Source organism: Bison bison, unplaced genomic scaffold (genome assembly GCF_000754665.1).
Source record: "Bison bison bison isolate TAMUID 2011002044 unplaced genomic scaffold, Bison_UMD1.0 scf7180017864333, whole genome shotgun sequence".
NCBI classification, from domain to species: domain Eukaryota; kingdom Metazoa; phylum Chordata; class Mammalia; order Artiodactyla; family Bovidae; genus Bison; species Bison bison.
In genome coordinates this window covers 3,484,921-3,511,820 of record NW_011494905.1, presented here as the reverse complement: position 1 = coordinate 3,511,820, position 26,900 = coordinate 3,484,921, and the positions used below count along the sequence as shown (strand labels likewise).

At 44.8% G+C, this 26,900-nt stretch overlaps 1 protein-coding gene across 3 annotated transcripts in view; it reads right to left on the bottom strand.

Annotated features, from left to right (window-relative positions):
* The window catches only part of LPP (LIM domain containing preferred translocation partner in lipoma), a 754,364-nt gene that overhangs the window by 726,586 nt on the left and 878 nt on the right, over positions 1–26,900 (bottom strand). Inside the window, exon 1 of one of the 3 annotated variants that reach the window (XM_010853935.1) lies at positions 23,538–23,743. The exons of 1 other annotated variant lie outside the window; for it this stretch is intronic. The gene's annotated coding sequence lies outside the window, so the exon portion shown is untranslated. Of the gene's footprint in view, positions 1–23,464; positions 23,744–26,900 lie in introns of those variants that run through there. One more of the 3 variants, XM_010853931.1, reaches the window with a different exon arrangement.

The window sequence follows — 26,900 nt, the reverse complement described above, 5'->3', positions numbered from 1 at the left end:
ATGAATCGCAGCACGCCAGGCCTCCCTGTCCATCACCAACTCCTGGAGTTCACTCAGACTCATGTCCATCGAGTCAGTGATGCCATCCAGCCATCTCATCCTCTGTCGTCCCCTTCTCCTCCTGCCCCCAATCCCTCCCAGCATCAGAGTCTTTTCCAATGACTCAACTCTTTGCATGAGGTGGCCAAAGCACTGGAGTTTCAGCTTTAGCATCATTCCTTCCAAAGAACACCCAGGGCTGATCTCCTTTAGAACGGACTGGTTGGATCTCCTTGCAGTCCAAGGGACTCTCAGGAGTCTTCTCCAACACCACAGTTCAAAAGCATCAATTCTTCAGCGCTCAGCCTTCTTCACAGTCCAACTCTCACATCCATACATGACCACTGGAAAAACCATAGCCTTGACTAGATGGACCTTTGTTGGCAAAGTAATGTCTCTGCTTTTCAATATGCTGTCTAGGTTGGACATAACTTTTCTTCCAAGGAATAAGCGTCTTTAATGTGCACACACATCACTTAAGATGAACTTAACAAGTGGAACTTGTTAAGATGCAGATTCTGGAGTGGGGCTGACAGTCTCCATCTTTAACAAGTCCCAAGTAATACTGATGTGACCAACCCAAGAAACAAATCTCGAATAGCAATGTTCTGAACACAGGTATTAGCCAGGGTAAACTGACACACAAACTTGCTGAGCATCAGTTAAGTACCACTGTGCACTGTGCTAGGGCTGGCAAGACAGAGATGCATAAGACGTGGGAAAGAGAAATCTCAGCAAGCATTCACATTTAAACATGCTTTAAATTCTAAATCTGAGGCGGAGCCAGGGTATCATGGGCATTCCAGCAAGAAGTCATTAACATCTGGGCAGCGTGAAACAGAAAACCATAGGAGAATGAGGAGGCACCTACCTTATGGAGGAGAACAATACAAAATATCAATAGGACATTCAGCATGGTGCCCATGGAGGTTAGAACTGCAATGGTTCTAGCCAGTAACAGTTTTTATATTTTTTAGGGGGAAAAGGAGGAGTGGGAGGAGAAGGAGGAGAAGATGTGACAGATCATATGAGGCTTGCAAAGCCTGAAATATTTACTATCTAGCTCTTTACCAAAATATGCTTGCCAATACCTGGGCTAGAAAGAGAGATGCACAATACACAGATTTCACACCGTTTATTGCAAGTGGCTGCAGGCAGTTGTTTTATTTTGTTTTGTTTTTTCTTCTCTGTGCTTTTCCTTAGGTTCCTAACTTTCTTCAGTTACCATGAATTATTTTGAAATTAAGGGTGAAAAAAGTCCTTGCATTTTCCATGTGCAAGTAATATATCTTAGAAAGTAATCAGAGGTACAGAAAAAAAATGTAGAAAAGAGGATGTTCATCACAATGATGAAAAAATGGGCATTCAAATGTCAGCTACCCAAGAAAAGATTAAAAATGATGGTATATTCTTATGATGGAATAATATCCATCATAAGTCATCAAAAATTATGAAGAATTCCCAGTGCCATGGGAAGGTGCTCGTACTCCACTGTTTGGTGAAATGGTAATATACAAAACTGTACATACCATAACATGTCAAGTCAGCAAAATGCAACAGAAAGTAATGAAAAGAACTATTCAAGAATATTAAAAACAAACAGCATTTGTATCTAAACTGTGGATTTATGAGTGAGTCTCATTTTCTCCTTTATATATTGGTTTACATATATTGGTTCTATATATTTGAAATATATTATAAGCATGTGCTGCTCTTAGAGCAATGCTTAGAAAATCTGGTTTTGTTTTATTCTTTCACAGTTCTTCATGAGAGATTGAGAAGAGGTTCGAGAGATGGAGACATCTGTGCTACCTTTTGAGTGATGAGCAGGTGTTCACCAAATAGAAACAAAGGGCCCAGGGCCAAGAAGAAGGGACATGAAAAGTCACAGGCATGCAAGAGAGTGCTTACTAACACACTTGTGGTAGCTTCAGCTATAGAATGTGACTAACAGGGGTTGGCCAGAGACACTTCTAGAACTGAGGTAAGGTCGGATGGATGGCAGGGTGGAGGTGTGCCCAGGAAAGGATTTTACCCACAGGCCAAGAGAGACAATAAGCAAGAAGGCAGAGGCCAGCTGGAAAACAGGAGGGGAGATGTCTGCTCTAAAACAGAGGGGACAATCACGAAGAACAGGCAGAGCAGGGAGAGAACTGCCAGGTGAGAGTCTTGCACTCAGTGCCACTCACAACACGATTCTCCTTCATTCCTAACACGGCTCTGCTGTGTGTGTGTTTGCACCTAAAAATAAAATTAGTTGGGAAATCAAACCAACATATTCTTATTGTCACAAGGCATTGCCAGAGGCCATTCTGACTTCCTCCTAAAAGCAGACCCAATGAACACTCTGTGTGGCTTCACAAGTTACTTCTGAGTAAGGCATAGATGCCGGGCAAAGGAAAAGATGCCATTCTGTCCAGCGGACCCAAGGCAGGAGACTAAGTGGACAAGGATAAAAAGGAAGAAAGCCTCATGGGAAGGAACAAGGAAGATGAGGTAAGCAGGGCCAAAAAGAGCTGGTCCCCGCTTCTGCCAGAAGTCATGATCTTGGAGAAAGAGAAGAGGCTGCAGAGAGGCTGTGCTCAAGTCCTGCTCAAGGCTGGCTCCCCAGCAGGATGAGAAATGGGGTTCCAGGAAACGCGAAGGAACGGTGCTGGCAGAAGACACTCAGACCCGCTCACAAGGGCTTTAAATGGAAACATGAGAGCAAGGGAGGAATTTGGAAGTACAGAGCATGCACTGAGCAGACAAGTGTGTCCCAGCTATGGACACCACAGAAGGGCAGGGGCTCAGGAATCACAGGGGAAGCCAGGGGAGATAGATCAGTCTGGCCAGCCCTCTCAGCCTCCAGAGGCCCTGGGGCCCAGGCAGGAAGTGAGTTGCAAAGGTGGGATAGGAGCTTGGGAGGAGATCCACAGGGTTTCCTGGGGGCACTGCCTGGAAGAGGTTCACAGACGAGCCAGACAAAGAGTCATGCAAGAGGAGGCCACTGTGGAAGAGTCTGCACAGCCTTCGAGGATGGCAAATTTAAAAGCCCTGGGGGTGAGCAAGCTGCTAAGATTAACAGAGAATGTGGAAGACTGTGGCTCTGTAGAGCCTAAATGCCCTCAATATCTCATTTTCCTTCTAGGGAGCCAAACATGTCTGCATGTCTGCAGGACCTGCAGCCCTGATGAGCTCTCCATCACCCTGCTGCCAGGATACCTCCTTTATGTCTCATACACACACCTTCCAGCGCTGCTCCACCTGCAGCCCCAATCTGGTTTGCATGTCTGTTTCCTGTGTTGACCACAACCTTGCAGACGGCTGAAAGAGTATCTTATTCAACTTCTCTGCCCTGTCCTGGGAATGGAAGACAGTGGACACAGAGCTGGCACATGTCCCTTGCTACACACACACACACACACACACACAATGTAAACTAAGTCTGCATGTGGTGTGCTTAGTCACTCAGTCATGTCCAACTCTTTGCAACCCCATGGACTGTAGCCTGCCACACTCCTCTGTTCATGAGATTTTTCAGGCAAGAATACTGGAGTGGGCTGCCATTTCCTCCTCTGGGATTGATTCCTGACTCAGGGATTGAACCGGTGCCTCCCCTGTCTCCTGCATTGCAGGTGGATTCTTCACCCACTCAGCCATCAAGGACCTGCTTCAAATTATAGCTCAGTCAAGTCAAGTGACTTGCACAAGATCACACAGCTAGTAAGTGGCTGGGACTAGATCTCAGCCCTCCTAATTCCAAGTCATGTGTTTGTTCCTCTAATTCCCACTGTCTCTCAGTTGTAGCACTCAGTAAGTCACCTATGCATGAGAGGGTGGGGACCACGTTCTACCCAGTTAACAATGATTGCATCAGGCCTATCGGTCAGGGAGTGAGGGCCAGGTACAATCTCGGCGCTCTACCTGCTGTCCTAGGAGGTATTACTATTCTCGTTTTCAGATGAGAAAATGAAAAAGCCATTTACTCAAGGTCAAACTTCCTGAGACCCATGCTTTCAGACTACCATGCTATAATACCACCTTGGGTTCAAGTGCAATTCCTAGTGCAGAGCTGTAGTCAAAAATGTGGATTAACTGAATAAGAAAATGTAGGATGGAGACAGCTTTTAAATGAAAGGCCCTCAAAAATAAATTTGTGACCAAATCAGGCAAAGCTGGTGAAATCTGTCATCATCCTGTAGTAGAACTAAAAATAATAATGTTCCTGGACCTAAAAATAATATTGTTCTAGTGACGGTATGGAAATGACTTCGAGCCAGGATTCCTGGTTTTGACTCCAACTTCACTCCTGATATCTGTGTGACTCTAGACAAGTCCTTTCCACCTATCTCTGTGTGTCCTCTCCCCATCTATAAAATCTCAACAGACCAGCTGTGGGACTAGGTCAGGGGTTCTCATCAGCACTGGCACACCCATGAGCTTAGGGGAAGTACAAACTCATGATCAACTACATCAGATGCTCTGGGATGGGGTCCAGAAAACCCTAATGCCCCTTCAAGTCTGAGAACCACTAGATTAGATGACCTCTCTGATTCTTCCAGCCCTAACCACTCTGAGAACCTTAAGCTTCTTCAGTTCAGCATCATCAAGGTCTCCCAATTTTGCCATTCTAATTTGGATCCGACATGAACTTCAGTCAGCTGGCTCTCTCATCTGGCCGTGTCTGACACCTCCTCCTGTGATTAATACAGAAGGCCCCAAGAAACAGACAGTTCACTGCACTTCTTCTTCCCATTTACCACCTCAGCAGCATGCATCCTGTCACTATAGTAAGAAAATAAGAGTAGAGACATTACCAGGGAAGCCCAACCATGATCATCGTGGAATACTGGCACTACCTTTCAAAACACTGGGAAGAGGACTGGTCCCTGAGGAAAGCAGTAAGGGACCACCATAGACCCTGGTGCCTGTCTCAGCCCAGCAGTATCTCTTTATTACCAAGCCAGCTGAAGGAATGAGAGAGCATCCACTTTGACACATGCGGATGAAACAAAACATTTCTTGCTTGGTTCTTCTGTGTCAAAAGAAAAAATCAATCCCAGATCAACCTTACAAGAATGAAAATATATTCCGAAGAATAGTCTATTTTCTGTGTAGGCTATCAACAAATGGACTATTCATCACTTCATTCCTAAAGTAGTGCCTGAAAGTCTATTGTGGAATGAATGAATGAACAAATAGCAGGCACCTTGGAGAAGGCAATGGCACCCCACTCCAGTACTCTCCCCTGGAAAATCCCATGGTTGGAGGAGCCTGGTAGGCTGCAGTCCATGGGGTCGCTAAGAGTCAGACACGACTGAGCGACTTCACTTTCACTTTTCACTTTCATGCATTGGAGAAGGAAATGGCAACCCACTCCAGTGTTCTTGCCTGGAGAATCCCAGGGACGGGGGAGCCTGGTGGGCTGCCGTCTATGGGGTCGCACAGAGTCGGACACGACTGAAGCGACTTAGCAGTAGCAGTCTCAGTGCTAATACTGAGGAGATACAGAGATTAGCGGGTTAAATCCCTACTCTAAAGGAATTAAGTTTGAGTAGTATGAATGATGTCAAACCTGTCCATCCATCCATTCAACAAGCATTTGCAATATGTCTGTCAGATTCTAGATGAGGATGAATGTCTAAAGAAGTTAAAAACTCCTAAATAAGATAGGGACACAGATAACTACAATAGAAGGTAAAAAGTGCTCAGTGCCCTGCACTCAGTCCAGACAGAGACCATAAGAGGAAGGGATTATTTCCTGCTTAGGACCAAGGGTGAAAATCAAGGCCTGCTTCATGGAGGAAGTGCTGGCCCTGAAGATACATTTGGATTCAAACAGGCGATGATGGTAGAGAACAGCAACCCAGCCTGAGAAAATGCTGTGACAAAGCACGAATGAGGGAAGGCAATGGAGGTCAGTTTCTAAAAGTCAGTTGGTTACCATTCAACACAACCAAAAATGGCAGGATAAAAAGGATACATGTGGAGACAGTAAAGAGATCAGTGGCTGCCAGATTTGGGGGTGAGAGGTAGGTATGAATAGGCAGACGACAGGATTTGTAAGGCAGTGAAATACTCTGTATGATATAATGATGGACACATGTCACTATACACATGTCTAAACCCATAGAATATACCACACTGAGAGTAAACCCTAATGTGAAGTATGGACGCCGGGTGACACTGATATACCAACATGGGTTCACCAACTGCAACAAACAAACCACTCCGGGAGGAGATGCTGACAGCTGGGGAGGCTTTGCCTGTGCAGGAGATAGGGGACATGTGAGAAATCTCGGTACCTCCCTCTCAGTTTTGCTGTGAGTCTAAAACTACTCTTAACAAGCCTAAAATTTTAAAAATCTTTGAAGGCTATCAAAAGGTTGATTTCTCCAGGATTCTGCGACTGCCTTGACTACCCTCAGCTTTTCCACCGAGCCTCCCCGCTGGAGGTGGCCTCCCTCCATCTCTCCTGACACTGAGTGCGATGCCGGACACCTCCTCACCTCCTCCCGCTTCCTGCCTCCCATGCGTCTCAGCTACCACACCCTTGTCTTCCTCCTGGGCGCCAGTGCCTGCCACAGCCTTCACTGTACTCACTGTGCCATGTCGTTACACTACTGTTTTCTGTAATTTATAAAACACATACTGCCCACGAGTTTGTATTTTTAATTCCTGTAAGAGGTTTTGGGATCCAATTTGTGTGAAAGTCAGACTGCAACATAATGTAGTATTGTATGATAAAAGCCTCCAAGAATAAAAACAGACAGTATATCCCGCTTATCAGAAACTCAAACACTGGTTCCATTTCCGAGTATCGCAGATTTCCTTATGAATGACTGGTTTTTGTTTCATATCAATTTGTCCCTGCCTTCTTGAAATTAGTTCTAAGGATAAAGTTTTCTAATTTTCAAGGCTTCTTTTTTTTTGAAATATATATTGAGAACCTACGATGTTTCAGGCTATGCTAAAAGTAAGCATCTTCGCTTACTTAACTTTCATAAGGTAAATGGTGGTACTTTGTATCAAGTACTGTTTGAGGTATCACTGACCACTGAACCAACTTTACAGATAAGAAAACTGAGACATACGGTAGAAGAGCCTGGATCCAAACCCAGATCTTCCAGAGTCCCTAACTGTTGTTCACTCATCCATTAAACAACAGGGACAAGATTGGGGCATTTCCACAATCCTTTTTTTTGACCCTCACTGGGCTTCCAGCTTCACCTAGGATCATCACTCCCCATTCTGGGGCCTCACTCTCTTCCCTGGAAACAAAGAGACTGTATTATGGTGATATTTAAGCCTTACTTTACCAGAGCCTATTCAAATAGAAAAAGTAGGGAAGTGTAAGAAAGTCAGTCCCGTCCTGCACCATTTCAACCACAGCTGCTCCAGTTTATGGGTTCAGCGTTACATGTTGTAATAGGCTTCTTAGCTATTAAAAAAAAACTTGTAAAGCCACTCTAGGGTAGCGAAATATCAACTAAGTATAATGTGGTACCCTGAGGTGTATCCTGCAAAAAAGAAAAAAGACATTAATGGAAAAACTGGTGAAATCTAAATAGAGTCCAGTTCCGTTAATAGTCATGTACCAACATCCATTTCTTAGTTTTGACAAATGTACTATGCTAATGTGGTGGTACAGTGATAAGAATCTGCCTGCCAATGCAGGAGACATAGGAGACATGGGTTCGATCCCTGGGTGGGGGAAGATCCCCTGGAGGAGGGCATGGCAACCCGCTCCAGTATTCTTGCCTGGAGAATCCCCATGGACAGAGAGCCTGGCGGGGTGCAGTCCATGGGGTCTCAAAGAGTTGGACACGACTGAGCACACACACAATATGCTAATTTAAGAGGTCAAAAATGAGAGAAACTGAGTGAAGGATAGATGGAAATTCTCTGTACAATTTTTACAACTATTCTATAAAGCTAAAACTATTCCAAAACAAAAAATTTAAAAAGACAAAAAAAAAACACAGAGAGAAAACACAAAACCTCATTTACCTGTAACATCTCCAAACCACAATTTTCTGACTTTATAACACATATAACAGCTGCTGCTGCTGCTGCTGCTAAGTCGCTTCAGTTGTGTCTGACTCTGTGTGACCCCATAGACAGCAGCCCACCAGGCTCCCCCATCCCTGGGATTCTCCAGGCAAGAACCCTGGAGTGGGTTGCCATTTCCTTCTCCAATGCATGAAAGTGAAAAGAGAAAGTGAAGTTGCTCAGTCGTGTCTGACTCTTAGCGACCCCATGGACTATAGCCCACCAGGCTCCTCCATCCATGGGATTTTCCAGGCAAGAGTACTGGAGTGGGGTGCCACTGCCTTCTCCAACATATAACAGCAGATAATATTTAATGGTTACTTGGCATGTGTCAGGCTCTATTCTAAGCATTTCACATAGTTCATTTAATCCTGACAACTAGAAGACAGTAATTTTCTTCTCCTCATTCTGAGGATGAGGTAATAAAAGTCTAAAGAGACTGGGTAATAGGTCAAGTTAATAATGGTGGAGCCAGGATGCAGCCTAGCTCCAAAACCCGTGCTTTCAAATGTTATACAGATCAAAGCTTTCAAAATGCTTCTGTATTTTTTAGGCAGGCCTATATAACAGGAAATCCAAACAACTAATCACAAAGACCAAGAGATGAGAACTGTGTTTAATACAAAGAAGAAGTCAAAGGATTCACAAGGTAAATTCCTAACTTTGGAAAAGTCTTTCCCGGAGCAGAACCAAACTTGACTGCCATTTCCAATGGCAGCTTCACATGTCAATGGCATCGCTGGGTCTCTGCAGTGTCCTACATGCGCTGACACGTCAACCTTGATAGTATGCACCACCAGCCAATATTATGGCCTCTGGTGTGCCACTTGCCAAGCTGCCTGCTGACATTTTCATCCCTAAAGTGTCTGTCCAGGTAGGTGGTAAAATGAAACATGCAAGCTGCCTTTTCAAGGTCTGCAAAACTAGCTTCAGCTTTCCAAGTGATTAGTTTTCCTAGATGCTTAAGAATTCATGCTGAGACTCTAACAGTGCACTGCCCAATTCTAGAAGGCAAAAATCCTTCCTCTGCAATGAATAAAGTTCCTCACTGGCTGTGGTTTCCCCCAGGTGTCAAGAAGTCAAAAAGCTTCTCAGTTCCATTGTGGGCTCCCCCAGGGCAAGACTTAGTCTCATTCATTGAAATATATTTATCCAATAAAGAAAGGGTTCTGAAGAACAGTCTCCTGGAAGGACCTGCAGCTGGCCAGGACCGCCATTCCCCAATCTGACCCATCACAGTAGCCATCTGTCTTTAGAAAGTTCCAGAGCGGACATCCTTCATGGGCAGAGCCAAGAGGGAAAAAGGAGACAGGGAGCTATCTGGCTGGGCAATAGAAGAGGAGCATTTACAGCAAGAAGTGTGTTGGCAAAGAATAGATAAGCCTGAATGGCAGAGGAGGAGGAAATATGACTAAAAAGTAACAGGCAATATAAGGAAAATGACTCCAGTAGAAGGCTGTGGGTAGGAGAACCACACCTCCCATGTGTGGACAGGGAACTCTGCCCACTGCCCATATCCTCATATCACCAGTCTTGAAGATACATATCTCATCAAACGGCCCAGACCGACTCCAGCGAATGTTGACTTCACTGGACCAAATGCTAACACTCAATATGTTTAGTTGAAAGGACTGGAAAAAGAGACCTAACCTACCTGAGCATTTCACAGATGGATAAACTGAGGCTCGGACTGGGGAAAACTCATGCCCAGAAACAGAACCTTGAGCTCCCATTCCTGTGCCTATGCTGCCTTCCATACAGATGTGATTAACAAGGTAGGTACTGAGGGAACCCAGCCTGGGGGCAAATCTCCCCAGTGTGGAGGACCAGATCTGTAGATTATCCTCCATTCCATCCAGCAGGTTCCATCTGCTGGTTGCTCCTGGAAAGGAGAAAATTGGTAGCACTATTTTCAGTGAAGTAAAGTACTTGTCAGGAAGAACATAAAGGGTACTTGCCTCAGAGGGAGAGGATGATACAGATGGATGAGAATGAGAAATGTAGACAAGGTGACTCATCAGAAGAAGGGATGCTAAGGAGAAAGGAAAGGTGGAGAAAGTGGGAAGTGATGAGGCAAACGGAAACTGGACCTGCCAGATGGAGGGGCCAAGACTCACTCTTCACAGGACAAAGAGTCTGCCCCAGACACGGCATCAGGATGCCTCACAGAAGGGACCCCTTCTCCAGATGGGCAGTCGCTCAACTGAAACAAGGCCTAAAGCAGAGCATTCTGCACCACAAAGGCTGCCGCCTCTTACCTCTCCAGATTTAGGTTATTTAACAAAACTGGTCTAAGTTGGATCCATGTGCTGGGATGTCGTGATCAAATCAGCTGTGTCAGAATTTCACGGTTCTGTTCCTGAAGACTCTTTGGCAATCTTCCGGGCCTCTCCGCTGATACAAACTGTGTCTCTCTCACAAGTCCAGCTCTCTACCAGGAAAGTCTGCTTTGAATTTCACACCTTCAACCCCACCAAAAGTCTGAAATCACCCACTTTTCCTGTACAACTTTCTTACAAATTAGAACTTCCAACCCTGTATGGGTTACCAGGGTATCTGCCTGCTAGGCTGAGACGCCAAGAGACAGGATCCAGGGCTCACAGTGGTTTTTCCCAAAGCACACTGAAAGACTAAGACCAAGAAACATTCTGAGAGGGCAAAAAAGATTGGTGACATAGAGAGTCTAGGATCTAAAACTTTGAGAACAAACCTCTTGGAAGGTTACAATGCACATTAGTTTCCTAAAGACTCAGAAAAGTCACACAGTAAAGATACCCATTTAGTTTTGCTTGTCTGGACTTTTCCAAACTTTCTTAGCTACAGGATCCTTCCTCACAGAACACTAAGGGACTTCAGTGCTGCTATAGCAGCATCTTATCCAATATTTCCACCACCGCTCCTCTCAAACTAGACTACGTGTCTTCCTCAACAGCAAGGACCTTGTCCAAACCATTATGGTATCTCTGACACCCTGCAGAGGGCCTTACAAGCCGTAGGCCAAAAAATACGTGCTAAATGAAGGTACTAAATCCCATCATCTCATTTCTAAGATGAGAACATAAAACCAAATATGTCAACATGACCTCCTCCACATCTTCCGAAATGTTCAAAAGAATGTCTTACACAGAGAATGTGCTCGATAATTCTTGAAGAATGGAACGGAACAGAAAAATTTCTCAGCTGTACCCCCAAGCCAGAAATTCCCATAACACAAAAACTCCTACCTCTTTTCCTCATCCTTCACCCAAGTTGGGTGTCAAGCAGGTGAAAATGAAGATGACAAGTCAGAAGAAGAAAGCCATGGGAAAACCAAAGGCCCTTTGGGGTGAGAGCTAGGGAAATGGTGTTTGCAAACTGATGGGATAAACAAGACCTGTCTGTATCTAATTTAGACTTAATAAGATAGTTTGCTGAATGTTAATTAAATACTCAGTGGTTGTTACCAACTGTGGTGATTAACTTAATTTTGAATTAAATAAGCAATACATGCTTAACTGAAGTTCTATTAAATTTTACCCAGTAAGTGAGGAATATGAGGCTCTTAATTGACTTTAAACAAGATAGTTATGGCAAGTTAGTTGAATTTTTATTACCTGACAATAATTGCCTTATTAAAACTAAATTGACTATTTTATTCAATAGAGAAATATGTCACCTCTTCTCATTTACCACAAACATGTCCAGAAAGGTTCAGAGTTGGCCTGAACAGCTTAGATGGGGTAAGTTTATCTTCTAGCCCTATTTTAAAAACAAGTTTATTCATTTAAGAATGCATGTAAATATAAGGGGTAAAGGGCTGTAGGAAGAAGTTACATATGAGACTGAAGAACTGCTGCTGCTGCTGCTGCTAAGTTGCGTCAGTCATGTCCGACTCTGTGTGACCCCATAGAAGGCAGCCCACCAGGCTCCCCCGCCCCTGGGATTCTCCAGGCAAGAACACTGGAGTGGGTTGCCATTTCCTTCTCCAGTGCATGAAAGTGAAAAGTGAAAGTGAAGTCGCTCAGTCGTGTCTGACTCTTAGCGACCCCATGGACTATAGCCTATCAGACTCCTCCATCCATGGGATTCTCCAGGCAAAAGTACTGGAGTCGGGTGCCATTGCCTTCTCCGGACTGAAGAACTGGGTGATCATATTGTCTCAACCAAAAACCAGGACTCTGCTTTCTCAGTGTAGATACAGTTTGCAGGTGTTGTCTGAATATCACAATTCTGCAATTTCCAGGATGTTTCCATAGCTTAAAAGGCTACCAATACAAAACATATGAAATTACAATTATTGTTCAAATAAACAGTTGGTTCTGCTACTAAACAAGCTGAATGATTTCAGTAATTTTTTTTCTAGATCTCAGCCACCACCTACATTACCTGAGGAGGTTGCAGTGGAGGCTACTGATTTTATTCACTTTTTGTTTTTTTTTCCTCTGTGGTAGCCATAGCCCCTGGAAGAGTGCCTGCCACATAGTAGGTACTCAAGTTTAGGTAACTCAAGACACTAAACATTTTTAGCCCTTTCATATGGAGCTTCTCAAGCCCAGACTATTTTTAAGTATTGCCATTTGACAATTCACACAAGAGGACATATAAACTCTAAACCACTTCTTAGGAAATTATTCTCAGTAATTAAAGGAAGACAAATTGCAACAATAACAAAATATGATTTCTTACTAATTTAGCAGACAAATGCAAGTTATAAAATTAAATTCTAGGGAAGACACTAAGAAACCAGTACATTCATCCACTGCTAATGACTCTTTAAATTAGTTCAACCTTTCTAGAAGTTGAATGGCAAATTGTATGAAAAGTAATAGAACAACTATTCAGTAGTTGTGCCTATAATTGTTTTTTGAAAAAACTTAAAAGTTCTTTAGCCAGCTGATAAACATGTATTTAAGGTCTACTTGCTATGGGTCATACTCTATGGGGAAATATGAGAGAAAGATCTTGGCTGTCTTATCATCTGGTGGGGAACAGAGAGCAGAGGACAGGGTGTTTTTCAGCAGACCACATGGCAGACTTTGGTGCCTTCCAACACTGACCAAAGAATCCCTCCACAGTCACATTACATGGAAAGAATTACTATTCCCTGTCACAGATAAGCACTTGGAGGTTCAGAAAGGCTAAGTAACCAGTATAAGATTATATGACAAGAGGCAGTGCCATAATTTGAATCCAAACCTGTCTGACTCCCCAGCCATACTTGCATTTTCTCCTACATCCCTGAGGAGATAAGACACATAGTCACATAACCACATAATACAGGAGACAAGATAGTAACCAGTTTAAGGGAAAGTGGAAGTGCCAAAGAAATCATTGTCTTCAAGAAATAATTTAGAAGTAAAAGTTATCCACTGATGTTTACACTGCATGTTTTAACTTACTGAATTGTATTATTTTAAAATTTGAAAACTATCCTGATGCCCACATATCACTTATATATCACTTATATACTGCTGTTTAGCTCCTAAATCGTGTCCAATTATTTTGCATCCCCACAGACTATAGCCCACCAGGCTCCTCTGTCCATGGAATTCTCCAGGAAAAAATAATGGAGTAGCTTTTCATTTCCTTCTCCAGTGGATCTTCCCTACCCAGGGATCAAACCCACAGCTTCTGCACTGTAGGTGGATTTTTTACTGCTGAGCCACCATAGTAGCCCAGTGTCCACACAGGTAATGTCAATTCGACAAATCTTGAGTTATATAAAAGATGAATATAAAGACCAGGCCAAAGGAAGGAAGCACATTTCTTAGAATAATATTAAGTGGAAGGAAACACTGTACACAAACAGAAAAGTAGACAGGCCCTTTCAGGGGGTCAAGATCAGAGTTATAGGTCCCTAAGAGATCTGACAGAGGTATTCAGGCAAGAATTTGGTGAGGGGTTTTTTTGGTGCTTTTTTTTTTCTTAATGAATTTGAGTAAATGTATTCTAAATGAGTTCTTTCTCATTGTCTTTTGATAACAAATTAATGTTTAAGGGAGCTCAATTAGATTTTTATTGCTACTAAAGATATTCTTAGAATTCAAGTTGTCATTTATTACTTCATTTATATTATTTATTCACATGTTCATTCAACAAACATTTATTAAATCCTTATCACATATCAGGATCTACAACAGATTTAAGGATATCAATAAGAATAAAAGCTAGAGTCTGTCCTAGGGATCTGCACAGGCCGGGGACAGGAAGAATCTGAAACTGTGCAAACAGAAAACTAAAGCTGAAGTCAAGATTCAATATCCAGCTAGTTTCGGTCATAAGTCATTTAATTAAGAAGCCTCACATTCTTGATCAGTAAAACTTGAACAATAATAGTAACTACTTAAGAGGACTATGGTAAGGATTTACCTGTAATTTGTAGGAAAACACATCATAAACTGTAAAGCACTCAGGTGGTTCAGTGGTAAAGAATTCGCCTGCCAATGCAAAACACTCGAGTTCGATCCCTAGATCAGGAAGATCCCTGGAGAAGGAAATGGCAACCCATTCCAGTGTTCTTGCCTGAGAAATTTCATGGACAGAGGAGCCTGGTGGGCTACAGTCCATCGGGCCACAAAAGAGTTGGACACGACTTACTGACTCAACAACAGCAACTATAAAAATGACAACTGGCATCATTAACTGTATGGTGGATTTCATTTTGATCAGGATCATGCAGGCTGGCTTAGGCCACTTCCCCAGGCCTGGCGAGTATTAACTTACTGGCACCCAAATGGTTATTCCCCTTGCTACTCTGCCCACCATTCTTAGTGCCTAATCACCTATTTTTTTTTTAATGCTATGTTGTTTTTTTTTTAAATAATATGTCTAGTTAATATACAGTCTTACAATTTTTTTTCTTGTGGTAAGAATGTTTAAGATTTACTACCTTGGCAATTTTTATTAAATTAATTTATTTATTTTATTTGTGGTTGCACTGAGTCTTCGTTGTTGCTCAAGACTTTCTCTAGTTGTGGCAAGCAGAGGTTACTGCTTCTGATTGCGGTGTCTTCTCTTGCTAAAAGCACAGACTTCAGGCACACAGGCTTCTATAGTGTGGCTCACAGCCTTTACAGCTCGGGCTCGGTAGTTGTAGCACACAGGCTTAGTTGCTCCGCGGCTTGTGAATGCTTCCAGGACCGAGAATCGAATCTGTGTCCTCTGCATTTAGCAGGTGAATTCTTATCCCTTGTACCACCAGTGAAATCCCTAATCATCCATTTTTAACTGTCTCTGCCTTTTGTCCAATTTGGCTACAATGATCCTGAGGAGCCAAATGGACAGAGGTAAGTCAGGTAAGATTGTTAAGTATCTTTTACAAGAAGGGAAGAAAGGAAAGGAGGGAAGCTGGGAAGAAGGAAGGGCTTCAAAAAAAAGTCAGAGCTAACAGACCTCAAAGGGACTTCCCTGGTGGCTCAGACAGTAAAGAATCTGTCTGCAATGCGGGAGACCCATGTTCAAACCCTGGCAACCCACTCCAGTATTCTTACCTGGAAAATCCCATGGAAGATGAGCCTAGAAGGCTACACTCCATGGGGTCACAAAGAGTCGGACACAACTGAGTGACTACCACTAACTAAAGATATTCTGCACCAAGTCTTCAACCAGTGCCTGATTTCCACTGTAACATCCCAATCGGTCACTGGTTGAGTATCTCCAGTGATCAAAGAGTCACTAAATCTAGAAGGAGCAAATTTCTTTCAAAATTAAGAGGTTCCAGGACTTCCCTGGTGGCCCAGTGGCAAAGACTCCAAGCTCCCCAGTGCAGGGGGCCCAGATTCGATCCCTGGTCAGGAAATTAGATCCCACATGCCACAACTAAGACCGGTGCAACCAAATAAACAAACATTAAAAAAAAAGATTTCATAGAATTAAAAAGTGACAGAGATTCTCCTCTTGACAGATGGTGATCTCAGCCACTAAACATCTGCCACCCTTCTAAAGACACTGGGCAGAGGATGGATTACTTAGGGGGTTATCATGGAACCAGGGCTTTGGACTCTATGTGTTACCTGCTCAGGACCTGGGGTTCCTCTTGTTTAAGTGAGGAGATTGGGTGACCTCTATTTCCACCAGTGAACTGTCCCTCATATCCACTGTCTCAACTCCTTTTCAACTTGTATCTTGGGACTAGACCATGACCACACATCTCACCATCTCCACTACCACCACTTTTGAAAGAGAAAATGTTAGTCACTCAGTCAAGTCTGACTCTTTTTACCCCCTGGACTGTAGCCCACCAGGCTCCTCTTTCCATGGGATTCTCCCAGCAAGAATACTGGAGTGGGTTGCCATTTCCTCCTCTGGGGGTTCTTCCTGACCAAGGGATCGAACCTGGGTCTTCTCCACTGCAGGCAGATTCTTTACCATCTGAGCTACCAAGGAGGTCCCCTTTAACCACCCCCTTTAACCATCCATAACCCATCACTTTCCTAAAACACAGACCTAATCACCTCCTTTCCCTAGGTGATTCTCCTTTCATAGCACAGTCTTAAGTTCTCAGTCAGCAATCAAGACCTTTCTCAACCTAAGCCCATCCCTGCACCCTCATCTCCATGGCCTTTCTACTCTGCAGTCCATCCCCAATGAATCCAATTTACAAGGATTTGGAATTTCCAATTTCCAAATTTCCAGTTTCCAAGTGCATGCACTTTGGCCTCCCAGGTGGCACTAGTGGTAAAGAATCAGCCTGCCAATGCAGGAGACATAAGAGACGTGAGCTCAATCCTTGGGTCAGGAAGATCCCCAGGAGGAGGGCATGACAACCCACTTCAGTATTCTTGCCCGGAGAATCTCATGAACAGAGGAACCTGGCGGTCTATACAGTCCAGGGGGTTGCAAAGAGTCAAACACCACTGAAGCAACTTAGCACACAGTACAGCACATGCACTTTCTCACCTACTCATGTTATTTCTCTTGCTCAATGATCCTCTCCTTCTCTATCTCACTAGACAAATCCCCATTCATCCTTGAAGGCTCCATCAAATAACACTTATTATCTGTGAAGTTTCCCCAGAGTCCCTAGAGTTGGTCACTGCTCAGTTAGAGCCACCAGATATTTTCTGCAGATACTTTTATGTCCTCTCTTGACCTCTGGAGACAGGGATGGCACAGCATTCATGTTTCCATCCCCTAAACCCAGACTAGAGTTTCACTCATTCATTCACAGGTATACCTGGCATCTCGTGTGGAATGAATGAACACACAGATGCATCAAACCAATAGACAGAGGGGTCTTGAGGGTCCCATCCAGCTGTCATTACTGGCACCCTCCTAGTCTCCAAGGGAAATTACTGCAGCCAAGAAGAGAAATCCAGTTTGGAAACAACCAGAATACAGGAAAACTGACCTGACTTTCACCTCGTTCTAAGAAAAGGTCTCCTTACCCTCCAGGTCACTGCAGTTTGCCTTTCCCACTAGTCAGGGCACACCCTGCCCTTGGGGTAGCAACTCCCTCCTCCAGTTCCTGAAAAGGACTGGTTTTCATACCAAACAAGACAGAAGCGCTAGGTGCCAACTGTTTTTCATGTTTTTGTTTTCTTCCTGGGAATTAAACAAGAAGCATTTTCTCTGGAAATTCATTAGAAGAATAAGTACAGGTTCCTCTGGTGACCTCTTGGCACAGGACTTGGTACCTCACTAGGCTTTCACACTTAAAGCTACAGATCTTCATGAAGGTGGGCTACTGGATGGAAAATAACAGATTAAAAAACCCAGGTAAAACACATATTTGGGGAATTCTCTAGAGATCCCATGGTTAGGACTTCAAGCTTCCACTGCAGGGGCTCTGGGTTCACTTCATGATCAGGGAACTAAGATCCCTGGAGTGGCATGGCCAAAAATAAAAAATAAATAAAATACACACATGGACAGAGATTCGATCTTATTTCTTAACTATAAGTAGCCAGAGCAATTTTAGCTGCCCCATGGAATCTTGGACTAAGCCTTTCTGTCCCTCAATGTTTAATTCAAGGCCCAGCCCCTCCAACAAGCTGCTATACACCTTCCAGACACCTGCAGTAGTCCATCCACACCACTCTCCTGGCACTTCCTTATATTCTAAACAGGTATTAACACATTTTTATCAACCTTAATAAACTCTAACTGCCTACAAGCTAGACTTTCCCTTCAAATATCCTCAAACTTAACCTTTATAAAACTAGTTCACTGAACAAACATTACTTGAGCACATAGCATCTCTTCTGACAAACATTTCTTGGTTTTTACTTTAGGCCTACCCTTATACATACTACTTACACAACCCTACTCAGTACTAACAAGTAGGGTAACCTTCAATCAGAACACCTCTGAGAGTGAAATACTCTTACTACTACAGCAGGATACAGGCATACAGGGATGTCCTGGGAAAACCAGGAAGTATGGTCCCTCTACCTCTGAAGCAAGCACTGTTGCTACAGTCCTTTTTACAGACAGGAAACTGAGACTAACATTAAGGGCAGGATTCCCCTAGAGTTCAAAAAGTGGTCTCCTAGGAACTTCCTTGGTGGCCCAGTGGCTAAGAGTCAGCATTCCCAATGCAGGGTACCCGGGTTAGATCCCTGGTCAGGGAACTAGATCCCACGTGCTACAATTAAGAGTTTGCATGTCAAAACTAAAGATTCCACACGCTGTGATGAAGATCAAAGATCCTACCTGACAAAACTAAGAACCAGTGCAGCCAAATAAATATGTTAAAACAAACAATAAAACAGGCTCCCAAAAATGCCAAGGAACTGGCAATACATATGCCCACAACCATCTCTGAATGGGGTAGGTACCTCTCCCTCCTGGAGCTCCCTGCACCACGGCGACAGAGCTGCTGGTTGATGGCCTGAGTGACTAAGGAATGCTGATCATGGCTATGTCGGGAAAACTGCCCACAGTGGGGCTGGAAGGAGGCCAAAGCAAACTTCTGGATTCAGGTGAACCTGAGTGAAACAACCCTGCCCTGTCGTGCCCCTCGTGCTTACCTGCCCCATGAAAGGTTCCCACACAAGTTTCTGAGGAGGGCCTGAAACAGCCCCTGAGTACCAGCCTTCCCTGTGAACTACAGGGGGCTTTGAAGACGGACAAGAGCAATGACTGCAGGAGGAGCTGAGCACAAACCAAACCCAAGAGAGGCCCAGATGCCGGCGGGGCCTCGGTCTTCGTCTCCACAACAAGAGGAGCTGCCACACATATGCAATGGTTGGTCAGGAGGCTGGTCATGTTCCAGCTTCGCCCTGGAGAGGAATAAGTAGACGCACAGTGCCAAACCCAGGAACCTACAGGCCCGAAACTGCTTCCACAGTAACGGACTCTCACCAAAAGACTTGGATGTGAAGCCGGCAGCAGACAGCCAAGGGGTAGCTGTGGCGATGAAGCAAGGTACAGCCCAGGAAAGCAGGCCACCTATGCATGGACCACCATCAAGGAGAACGCCTGGGTCATCCTCAGCAGCATCTGGGACAGGATCCGAAAGAACAAGTACCGCCCAGATTTGCAGAGAGACCGCCATCCCGCGCTGCTAGAAGTCTGTGATAGGGAAAACAAAGTGGACCTTCCCCACTAACAGCTCCTAAGTGATCCCCTTCCACCAACCAATAGACATCACCTCATGATACTCGTGCGTGCTCAGTTGTGTCTTTGTGATCCTTTGGACTGTAGCCCACCAGGCTCCTCTGTCCACGGGATTTCCCAGGCAAGGAAATGGCACCCTGTTGCCATTTGATCCAGGGGATCTTCCCAAACCAGGAATCCAACTGGAGTCTCCTGAGTCTCCTGCATTGCAGGAGGGTTCTTTACCTGATGAGCCATCAGGAAAGCCCCTGATTTTTCTCAAATTAAAAAAAATTAAATAAAAATAATTTTAAAAACCAAGAGAGACTGGGATGGTCACAGTGGAGAAGAAGAAACACTGGACAACCATTCACTGGTGACAAACCATCTCTCCGTGCAGCCTGGAAGTGCCTGTGAATGTCTGTGGCACTCACCCCACTTTGCAACCTGACATTTGTCAACAGTGGTACCCTCTTGAACAAGATGTCTAAAACTGAATAAGTCAGTACACCAAATCTCCTGTCACTTCCCCAGGGAGCACCCTCCATTAAGTAACACAGCTAAGACTTGAACTTGCAGCCTCCCAAGTCTAAATCCCATAGTCTGCTCTAGGAGGACAAGATGCCATTCCTGTGGGCTAGACACTTCACTGGGCACCAAAAATTAGCCGCATGTATCAAGAATCCACCTACCAATGCAGGAGACAGAAGAGACCTGGGCTCGATCCCTGGGTTGGGAAGATCCCCTGGAGTATAAAATGGCAACCCACTCCAGAATTCTTGCCTGAAAAGTTCCATGGACAGAGGAGACTGGTACAGTCAAGGGGATCACAAAGAGTTGTACACGACTGAGTGACTGACCATGCACCCACTTCACAGTCACATTACACACTACACAACCATTTCACATTGGGGTAGATCATACGATCTATAATCAAAGGTAACTGAGGCTCAGAGATGTTCTGGAACTTCCTTAAGATCACAGGGCTAATGGGTGGCTCAAACACAGGTCTTGGTTTTCTTACCCCCAAAACCAAGTTGGTGATGGTACTCCTGAAATGATAGCATCTGAAGTCCAGACCCTCAGACCCCTCTGGGACCTCCAACCAGATTCTCTGTTGCAGCTACTGTTACTAATTAGCGCATTATGAAATAACAGTTTCTCACCTGAGCATAGGGCTTGCTCAGGACTTTCACATCAATTATCTCCTGCTCACCAGCAAAAGTGAAGTAAAGAGCAGGACAGGAGCTTTAGCTGGGGATCTGATTCTCACACTACCACTTAAGCATCCCAGCGGAGGTTTTTTACCACTGAACTTTTGTCCACGCTCTGGGGGACAAGATTGATCCTGCCGACCCATCTCTTGGATGGCAATTGGGAGCTAAGTAATAAAAACAACCATAAAACACATTCACCACATAAAAAGTGCTCCGAAGGCTGTGAAATGCTAATGGGTTCTATGAGATGGGTTGTGATGGACAGATTTAAGACAGAAAGAAAAAAGAGCAGGATCTACCCTGTAAGGGATCTAATACTGGCAGCCTGAAAACCTTTAGGCAAGCAAAAATAAGTAGAACTAGAAAAGAAATGAGAGTGCGGACAGTCACAGACAAGGAACCTTGAAGTTATCATGGAGTCAGAAGCTCAGTTCCTGCAAACAAGTGACGGGCCTAAGTGGCAGAAAAAGAAAGAAATCCCCAAACCACAAGGACACCAAAACTGAACTCTCTGAATCACTTTGTTTTCTCAGGGCAAAGAACAAAGTTCAAGCCCAGTAACAAGGATCTCCAAGTTATATTCCCTCCCAAATTCTCCCAAGCAAAGCCCCTGGGGCTGGGAGTGGGGTGGGGGTGGAATGGAGAAGGAATGTGTCCAGCCAGGCTCAGCAAAAAGAGAATCAAAAACACCCTTGAAAGAAAGAACACAGGAAAGAGAGTAAGGGCCACGCCCAGCTCCAGCTCAGCTGACAAGGGTGTGACTGAGCACTTCCGTCCTTTCCCTGGGGCCTCAGTTTCCTCACTCACAAAAGGAGGAATAGTGTCCCTCTGGCCATCAAGACCCCAGTCCTCACTTCTAAGGCATAAGCTGCATGCCAGCCTGCCACTTCTGCTGCCTACAAGCTTTGGTGTCCATAACACAGTTGTTTCAGTCAAGGCTGATAAGCTGGCAAATAATTAGAAGAACAAGAATAGGAACTAAGTTCCCTGATAAGATTCTAACAGCAAACAACTTTTTCCCTCTCTGCTGACCTGATGCAGGCTCGGCATTTCCCGACCAGGAACATTTCAGCAGCCTCCTAAGTGGTGTCCCCATCTCTGGCCCTGACCTGCTGTGACTCTGCAACCAGGGTTCTCTGAAACACAGATCTGACAACACCCTCCTTTGCTCAAAGAGTAACAAAAGCCCTCCTGATTCCCACCCACCACCACCACCAGCATCATCTTTAGCTCATCATCCCAGCCCTTTACCCTCTACTCCTCCCTGGCTGGGGCAGCATTAGCACAGAAGTGAAAAGTCTGCTGGCCCTGGGAAACCCTCGATTATGATCCCACTGAGGCCCCATGAAAGTGAGTACTGAGAGAAAATCTGACGAAGAACCCTGACGGTGGTGATTCTGTGAAACAAAATTCGTATTTTATACAAGAGAAATGTAAACATAGAAATTCTTCTCTGCCCTTTGGCCTTCTCTCTCCCCTCCACGTGCACCATGCTTCTGCACTGTGGCTCAACCAGACCTCCCCCACTCAGGAATACCTGCTCAACCATAAAGAGCAACATTCTCCTAGCACCAAGGAGACAACTCCTTACAAAATAACATTCCTTCTTGATCTGGTAAGGTTTCACATGACCCACCAGGATGATGCTTAGATCTGGATTAGCTGTCGATAATACATCATATGACATACAGCCCTCTGTCTCAAAAAACTTAGAAAACTGAGCCTTGATTTCTAACTGGAGAAGGAAATGGAAACCCACTCCAGTATTGTTGCCTGGAGAATTAAGTGGACAGAGGATTTCTAACGGGCGAAACAGTTCTCAGAACTTTCTGAGATGCTCTTTCAAGTTATAATCATCAAATTTGGCTCAAATAAAACTTTCCAATCCTTTCTTAGATCGACTGATTAATTTTTCATCCACAATTTGCACTTTTCCTTCTATGGAAAAAGAAGAAAGTGGTGAAGAGGCTGTAGATCAGGCAAAGGTTCAAAACTCGGCCATTTCACTTAGTGGTTATGTAACCTTACTTACATAAGCCATCAGGGCTTCCCCGGTGGCTCAGAGGTTAAAGCATCTGCCCGCAATGCGGGGGACCTGGGTTCAATCCCTGGGTCAGGAAGATCCCCTGGAGAAGGAAATGGCAACCCACTCCAGTATTCTTGCCTGGAGAATCCCATGGACGGAGGAGTCCATGGGGTCCACGGAGTCGCAAAGAGTCGGACACAACTTAGCAACTAAACAATAACAAATCTTATTTGACCACACTCATTTACTCATCTGCAAAATGAGATTGATAATCATAAAACCTACTTTGATGAATCGGTATGAGAATTATGTAAGTACACAGTAAATAGGCAAAAATTTTATATATTATTAAGAAAGAAAGACCAAAAAAACCCGTGTTTTCTAGCCTCAGTTCTGTGGTTTACCAGTTTCCAAGCATGAATGCCATTAACCCATGGCCAGCCACCCACCCTATTTGTAGAAAGTCAGGAGAGGTGAAGTCCTCATCAATTTATCAATGTCCTTTTCCATTTGTGTGACTTGCCTTAAGAAGCCACTACCATTTTCCTCCACGCATCTAAGCCATCTACAACAGACTCCCATACCACACTTCCATTTCTTCTTCCCTTCTCCACCTCTGCTTCACACACACCTTTAAGACCGTGAATCTCCACCCAGATCGGAGCTTCATGCATGCACCGCAACTTTGCCTACCCTTTCCTCACCTCTTCCAACTCACTTCTTCCAGCCTGGGTGCAGCCTTCCAATGCGGAATTCCAAGCAAAGTCCCCACCCACCGATGCACAAGCTGAGCTAGGACTCCTAAATACTGCCCCGGGTCAAAGTCTCAGCTCCACTCAGTGGTAGCAGTAAAAGTCGCTCATGGACTGTAGCCTGCCAGGCTTCTCTGTCCATGGAATTCTCCAAGCAAGAATGCTGGAATGGTGTGCCATTCCCTTCTCCAGGGGATCTTCCTGACCCAAGAATTGAACGCGGGTCTCCTGCATTACAGGCAGATTCTTTACCATCTGAGCCACCAGGAAGCGCACCAGCTCCACTCAATCAGTTACTAAATGTGTTACTACTCTTCTTCCTGTGGTTACCATCCCAATACCTAATCCCACAGATGCTTCCAGAGCCCTTACTGGGCCTTGTTTTCATATGAATCTCTAAAGAACCCCTTAATGGCCCCTACAACCCACAAGACAAATTTACATCTGCTTACCAGAAAATGAAAGTCCTCCCATTTCTCCATTTCCCACCACTCTGTTCCTGCTGGCCTTTCAAACTTAGGCCTTCTTCCCTACATCTGTTGGCATACGCCTAACAGGTTCATCTCTATCTGTCTTTTTTCCACTTAGGCAACTCATATTTGGCCCTAAAGGCTCTCTTTAGGCACCACTCCTTCTGGTAGCTTCCCTGAGGTTGAACCACTTCAGTGCAACCAAAACATAGCCCTAGAATAGCACCACACACTCACTCATTCACACACACACACACACACACACACACACAGAGGCGCTACCCCAGAACAGGGACTGACCATGTTCTCCTAATCTTTATATTCATAGGGCCAGCCAGTTCCTGCTTCACAGCAGGTAGGCTCCAGAACCCATGTGCCTCATCCATTGCTCCTCTCTTTCGGTGTAATAGCAGCGTGCTCCATCCTCTGTTTTTATTATGTTACCTGGCATCTTCTATCCCCCTGCCCATTTTCTATTTAATGCATTAAATCTGTGGGCTAACAGAGCCTCCCAGTCATTGTGAGTTACACTCTGCCCTTGGTCAAAACTCCCCAAAATAGTTCTGAAATTAAATTCCATCTGACTCTTCCTATTCCCAATTAACCCATGCTAGTTCCACTGCAGGGTAGCCACATGTTAACACCCAGGGTCAAAGTTCTGGGCTGTTATTTTGAGTTCATTTCTAATTAACTGGATGACCTCAGGCAAGAGATAAAATTGAGATGACAGGGTCACCAGGCCCAATTCTCAGGGGATTTTTGAGATTCAAATGGAATATTTGATGGAAAACTTTTATAAAGTGCAAAGCACTGTACATTCATAAAGGGTATGATTAACAAATTTTATCAGCTCTAAGCTATCAATGGTAAAATACACAGTTACCAACTTAGGACAAAGATCTCAACTATGACACATTTGTGATTATAAGACAACCCAATGTCACTGATATAAAATGTGAAAAAGTATATTTTTTCTGATGTAATACAAGTTATCTGTCTCAATAAAATAAAGAATCTGCCATAAAATTTTCACATTTGCCAACAGCATGTAGTAAGAAGAAATATATGTGGAGTAAATGAGCAAACACTCACTGATAATTCTTAGGCCAGATTATTGCCTCTCTCACTGCAATGGGCGACAGAGGATTACCCAGTGCCAGTTCTTCCCTTCTTACTCATGTCCCAGCCTGCTCAAAACCCTCAAATGATGACTTCAAGTCATATCCATGCCTGGCATTTTTAAGGACCTTCATAATGAAGCCTCCTGTCCCATCAACCACTGTCTGGAACTGACTGTTCACTGGAACATGTCCCGCCAAGAAGGGTCCTACTCTGTCAGTTCCAATCATAGTAACCAGCTCAATAGCAGTTTCTCCTCCTGCCAATCCTCAAAGCCAGGTCCAGGCCCACCCACTGTGTAGGAGGAACATGACCCTGGGTGGCTGCCTGACCCAAGGGCCCAGGTTTGCACCCTCACTATTCAGACAGCTAACCCCAATTACTTATTTCTTACCTAGAATCTATACTCTAGTTCTAAAGCCTGGGTGCTGAGGTTGGAAGTCTGCCTTGCAACCTTTTGACTGACCCTAGGGCAGACAAAGACCCTGAAGGAAGAAGGCTGGTCATGGGATACAGAGAACCCTACTGAGAGTTCTGGCCTTCCACCAGCTACCAAAATTTACTGTAGACTTTAGAACTGGCACCCACCTTCTCTGGGCCTTTATTTATATTTCCCTATCTGTAAGAGCAAGGTGGGGGTGAGGAAGGAGGGGAGGGGAGTTGGAGGGAAGAGGGTGTTCGCTGCTTTTTCTCTTTCCACTTAAAGGCTTTCTTAAAATGCTCTTGTGTTCAAAGAGGTAGGCCATTAAGTCACTAACACCTTAGTAAAAATGAGGCTTATTGGGAAGCAAGCAATTTAGAAAGCGGAGTAGGAGACAGAAAGAGGGGATCGGATACAAAGTTAAATGAGGCTGGTACTAGAAAAGAAGCTCAAAGGTGAAGCTAAATTTTTGCATTTTGGGTTCAGGGTGAGCAGGCAGTGAATCACTGAGAAGGAAAAGGAAGCCAGAAACATCCTTCAGCTCCTCCAGCACCCCAAAGTCCCAAAGACACCCCTCTGTCCCAGTGCACTCAAGCACAATTCCACTGATTATCCCATCTTATGTACCCACGCTGCCCCACCCCGTGCCCCCAGCACAATAACAGTTACAGCTTCATCTCCACTCTCCACACTTGAGTCTTCTCTGCCTCTGCAGTTCCCTCCAGCACATGCCCTCATTCCTTGTCCCTAGTCATTAACTTCAGAAAAAACCCCCATCCTTCAAAAGCCTCTGATCCCTCATGAAGGACCAGGAGACCAAACTCCAGTCTCCAAGCCCCACCCCGTGCCTTTTCCCCAGGACTTAGCACCTTCTGTCTGGGGTCAGGTTCGGTTCTTCGGTTGACTGAGCGCTTCCTGAGGGCAGAGTCTGAGCCCTAAAAGCCTCTGGACCCAATAACCCAGCACAGGGCGGCACACAGTGAGTGCCGGAGAACTGCTTGGAGAAAAGGAACCAGGAGTCGGGAGCCATTTATTTTAGTTACGGCTCTGCCTCTAGTGAGAGACTTTGGGGAGACTCGGCTCTCTAGGCCTCAGTTGCCCCAGCTGGGAAATGGGGGAACTTGATGCCTGGGTTCCTAGGCCCCTTCCCCAGTGACAACTGTGATTCCACGAAAGCGCAGAGCAGCTGGGTGTGGCCCCGCCCCCTGGGAGTCCTGAAAAGCCCGGGCAGGGGGCGCGCAGGGAAGGCCTCCAAGCCCGCCCAGCCCCCGGTCGAGGCTTCCCAAAAAACTCGGGGTCCCCCTC